A 5,541-nucleotide genomic window follows, 5' to 3' on the forward strand; every position below is an offset into this window, starting at 1 on the left:
GGGGGATGGCCACGCCGCAATCTCTTCTCCTCCATTCTCCTCACGGGATCTTGGGCACGCACGTACACGTGCCCAGTGTGAGTTTTAAGCCACTGGGTCTGGGACGCAAACCATGGTCAACTATGTGGGAGTCCAGTGACATAGCCATTATGCTAACTGCTGGTCCCTCCCCAGTGTTCTCATTTAAATGATGTATGTACATGGTAAAAATTTTCTTTTCAAATTATATATATTTATATATATATATATATATTTTTTTACAGAGAGAGTTTTGCTATATGCCCTGTGTGCTCACCAGAGAGACAGAAAGCAAGAAATACCGCCCCCCCCTGGGGGATGGCCACACAACAGTCCCTTCTCCTCCATTCTCCTCTTGGGATCTTCAGTATGCATGCACACATGCCCAGTGTGAGTTTTAAGCCTCTGGGTCTGAGACTCGAACCATGGTTAACTACATGGGAGTCCAGCGATGTAACCATTTCGCCATCTGCTGGTCCCAAGACTTTTTTTATTTTTTAAGAGAGATTTTTACTAAAGGGTGTATATGCTCACCAGAGAAACAGAAAGTGAGAAATCACCCCCTACGGTGGATAGTCACGCCACAAGCTCTTCTCCTCCATTCTCCTCCTGGGATTCTGGGCACCCGCGTACACATGCCCAATGTGAGTTTTCCACCGCTGGGTCTAGAACTCAAATCATGGTCGACTACATGGGAGTCCAGTGATGTAACCACTATGTCATCTGCTGGTCTCATGTTTTGTTTTGGTTTTGAGAGGTTTTGGCCATGGGGCACATGTGCTTGCCAGAGAGAGAGAGAGAGACTGAGACAGAGACTGTGAGAGAGAAAGTGAGAAATCACCCCCTCAGGGAGGATGGCCATGCTGCAATCCCTCGTCCTCCATTCTCCTCCCGGGATCTTGGGCACACATGTACATGTACCGTGCATGATTTTCAAGCCACTGGGTCCAGGATTCGAACTGGTCAGCCATGTGGGAGTCCAGTACATAACCACTATGCCACCTGCTGCCCCCTCAAATGGTATAAGGTTTTAAATGCACCTCCTCCGACCTCCAGTATTTTCTGGTCCTGTAAGGTCACTACCATTATTTTTCCTAAAAAGATAACCAACAAATTAGTATACCTGCAATATAGTAATTTTATTGTTGATACAGAGGAATTTATATATATTCCCCATCTGCTTTCCTCCCACCCCACCTCAGTTTATCAGATCTGTCCATATCGTGTCTACTACCCTTTATTTTAAAGGCACATTGAGTTGATGTCCCATAGTTCTTTAACCAGTTCCCTGTTAATAGACTAGAAGCCTTTCTTAAAAATCGAACTTCCTATTTGGAGATGAATCCAACAATGTGTGACTTTTGGAGAGTCACTCCACTTAGCGGACCTCTCAGATCCATCAGGTTATTGGACATCAAGCTGTTTTATTTTGCCACTGCACTGTCCCCAACCGTGCTGCAGAGGGCTTCCTTAGATGTAAACTCCTAGGCCGAGGGGTGCTGGGTTTTAAAGGCTATCCTCATTTTTAAAAATTTATCTATGTTACCCAATTGCCCTCCAAAAAATTGTGTCAGTTGTCACTCCGACCAGTAGCTCAAGAGAGTTCCTGTTCCCTCTCCTGATAGCATGAAGTAAAAGCTGATAAAATTTAATCTGGTAAGTGAAAACCTCTGTGCTACTTTAAATTTAAATGAGATCAGCCATTTTTTAAAATAATTTTTAAATTTTAATATTTATTTATTTAATTTGACCAGAGAGAGACAGACAGAGAGAGAGAGGGCGGGAGAAAGCAAGAAAGCAAGTTGCCAGGTTCAAGATTTGAACTGTGGTCAGCCATGTGAGAGTCCAGCACCTCAACCACCATGCCACCTGCCGGCCCTAAGATTAGGCATTTTTAAAAATGTTTTTGGGGGGTCAGCAGTGGTGTGATGGTTAAGGGCGCTGGGCTCCCACATGGCTGACCACAGTTCAAGTCCTGGATCTGGTGACTTGCTTTCTTGCTTTTTCTCTCTTTCTGTCCCTCTCTTGGTCAAATTAAAATAAATAAATAAAAATAAAGTTAAAATAATTATTTAAAACATGTTTTTGCCCCTACTATATTTTTCCTGTGAAGTGTCTGTTTATATTTATTGCCTTTTCCTTTCTGATATGTTAGAGTTCTCTAAATAATAAAGAAATGAGATCTTTGTCATATGTGACAAATATTTATTAAATGCATCTGTTTTCCTTTGATTTAAAATGTTGTTGGGACCAGCAGTTGGCATGATGGTTATGTAGTCGACCAGGTAGTTGATTGTGGTTTGAGTCCTGGACCCAGCTCCTTAAAACTCACACTTCAGGGACCAAGCAGATAGCATAATGGCAATGTCTCTGGACTCCCACGTAGTCGACCGCAGTTCGAGTCTCAGACCCGGTGGCTTAAACTCAGGCCAGGCGCATGTGCGTGTGTGCCCAAGATCCCAAGAGGAGAATGGAGGAGGAGGGATTGTGGCATGGCCAGCCCCCCCCGGGGGGGGGGGTGGGGGGATGATTTCTCGCTTTCTGTCTCTCTTCTTCTGGCAAGCGCATGCACCCTGTAGCAAAAACTTCTCCAAAAAAAGAAAAAAACAAAACAAAAAAACACTTCATACTGAACACGTGTGCATGTATACCCCAGATCCCGAGAGGAGACTGGAGATGGCATGGCCATTCTCTCTGATGGATGATCTCTTCCTTTCTGTCTCTCTGGCGAGCACATGCGCCCTATAGCCAAAATCTCTCTAAAAAATAAAATAAAATGTCATTTTTATTGTATAGATTCTATTATCCAAGGAAAAAAGAATGTCTGTTTGTCAATCTTCATACCCCCTCAGATTCTTAATATTCATCTATTGTTGGCATATTTAAGTTTATTTCTAGGTGTTTTCATTTTTATAATTACCATATGTGAAATATTCTGTTTTTTAAACTGCTTATTGATGTATAGAAAAGTTATTTTCTTTTCATTTTTATAATTACCATATGTGAAATAGTCTGTTTTTTAACTGCTTATTGATGTATAGAAAAGTCATTTTTGTTTTTTTTTTTACTTCTTTTTTTTGGAGAGGTTTTTGCTATAGGGCGTGTGCGCTCGCCAGACAGAGAGAGACATAGAGACAGAAAGCAAGAAATCACCCCCCAGTGGGGATGGCCACACTGTAATCCCTTCTCCTCCATTCTCCTCTCGGGATCTTGGGCATGCACGCACATGCGCCCGGCGTGAGTTTTAAGCCACGGGTCCGGGATGCAAACCGCGGTTGACTATGTGGGAGTCCAGCGACATAGCCATTACGCTAACTGCTAGTTCCCTAAAAGTTATTTTCATTTTTTATTTGTTTATGTTTGGAGAGGTTTTTGCTATAGAGGATATGTGCTCGACAGAAAAAGAGAAACGGAGAGACAGTGCGAAATCACCCCACAGGGGGCATGGGCACACCCTAGCCCCTTCTCCTCCATTCTCCTCTCGGGATCCTGGGCACGCATGCACACGTGCCTGGCGTGAGTCTAAGCCACCAGGTCCAGGACTCGAACCTTGGTTGACTACCTGGGAGTCCAGCGACATAGCCATTATGCTAACTGCTGGTCCCCCATATTAACCTTTTTAAAAGAATTATTTTAAAGGATTATTTTATTAACTTTATTTATTTATTTACTTTAATTTGTCCAGAGAGAGACAGAACAAGGGGAGGGGGAAGCGAGAAAACAGGCAAGCCACCAGATCCAGGACTCAAACGAAGATTGACCAGCGGCCTCAACCACCACGCCACCTGCTGGCCCCCGTATAATGTTTTTGTTTTTTTAAGAAGGTTTTTTTTTTGTTTTTTTTTGGTTTTTTTTTGGAGAGATTTTCACTGTAGGGCGCGTGCGCTCGCCAGACAGACAGAGAGAGACATAGAGACAGAAAGCGAGAAATCACCCCCCAGGGGGGATGGTCACACTGCAATCCCTTCTCCTCCATTCTCCTCTTGGGATCTTGGGCACGCACACACACGCGCCCGGCGTGAGTTTTAAGCCACCGGGTCCGGGACACGAACCACGGTCGACTACGTGGGAGTCCAGCGACATAGCCATTACGCTAACTGCTGGTTCCCAAGAAGGTTTTAACTGTAGGCCATGTGTGTTTACCTGAGAGACAGAGACTGGGAGGGAAAGTGAGAAATCACCCCTTGGGGGAATGGCCATGCCTTAATCCCTTCTCCTGGGGATTTTAGGCACCTGCACACACACACCTGGTGTGATTTTCAAGCTTCCAGATCTGGACTTGAATGTTGAACAGCTCTGTGGGAATCTAGCACCTGGACTACACTACCTCCTGACCCCACATACTAACCTTTTTGAAGTGTACAGTTTAGTGACATTAGGTGCATTACATTACTACATTACATTACCATCATCACTATCCATCTCTAGAAGTTTTTCCCCCAAACTGAAATTCTATACTCACTAAGCAATAACCTCCCAATTTCCCACCCTCCAGTGCCTCGTAACCCCTTTCTGTACCTATGAGTTCAATTATTCTAGGTACCTCATACAAGTGGAATCATACAATAATTGTCTTTTGGTATCTAACTTATTTTACTTAGCATACTGTCCTCATGGTTCATCCATGTAGCATATACTGGAATTTCCTTCTTAATGCCGAATAATAATACTGCATTATATGTGTGTACCATAATTTGTTTATCCATTCATCTTTAATTTACATTTGGGTTATTTGCTTCTACTTTTTGGTTATTGTGAATAATGCTGTTGGGTCATCGGAAAAGTCATGATATATTTTTGCATAGAAAAACAGAGAATAAAAATACGTCATAACTTTTCAAATGATCCAGTATTATGAACATGGTACACAAATCTGTTCAAGTCCCTGCTTTCTTTGGGAGATAGACCTAAAAGTGGGATTGCTGGATGGTGTGGTAACTCCATGTTTAAGTTTTTGAGGACCTGCCGTACTGTTCTCTGCAGCTACTGCGTCACTTTATGTTCCCATCAGTAACGTCCAAGGGTTCCAGTCTCCGTATCCTTGGTAACGGTGATCTTGTCTGTTAGAGAATGGCAATTCTAATGGGCGTGACGTGGTATCTCATATAGTTTTGATTTGTATTTCCCTAGTGATAGTGATTTTGAGTTTCTTTTCTTCATGTTTCATGACACTAAAATGCTTGTCAGCATTTATATATATTTGGAGAAATGTCTATTCAGGTCCTTTATCCACTTTTAAATTGAGTTTTTGTTGCATTATAAGAGTTCTTTGTGTAATCTGGATATTTACCCTTTATCATACAGTATATATGATTTGCAAATATTTCCTCCCATTTTATAGATTGCCTTTTTACTCTATTGATAGTGACCTTTGATGCACAAAAGTTAATTTTCATCAAGTCCAGTTTACCTCTTTTTCTCTTTGGTTGTGCTTTTGGTATCTAAATCTTTGTTACTTCTTCCTGTTGTGATATCTTTGTGTCACAGTTTTAGGCTGATCATATAAAATAAATTTGGAAGTTT

At 42.2% G+C, this 5,541-nt stretch overlaps 1 protein-coding gene across 1 annotated transcript in view; it reads left to right on the top strand.

Annotated features, from left to right (window-relative positions):
* CCNJ (cyclin J) overlaps positions 1 to 5,541 on the top strand; it is a 28,387-nt gene that overhangs the window by 8,171 nt on the left and 14,675 nt on the right.

The sequence above is a fragment of the Tupaia chinensis genome, unplaced genomic scaffold (assembly GCF_000334495.1).
Source record: "Tupaia chinensis unplaced genomic scaffold, TupChi_1.0 Scaffold000539_1, whole genome shotgun sequence".
NCBI classification, from domain to species: domain Eukaryota; kingdom Metazoa; phylum Chordata; class Mammalia; order Scandentia; family Tupaiidae; genus Tupaia; species Tupaia belangeri.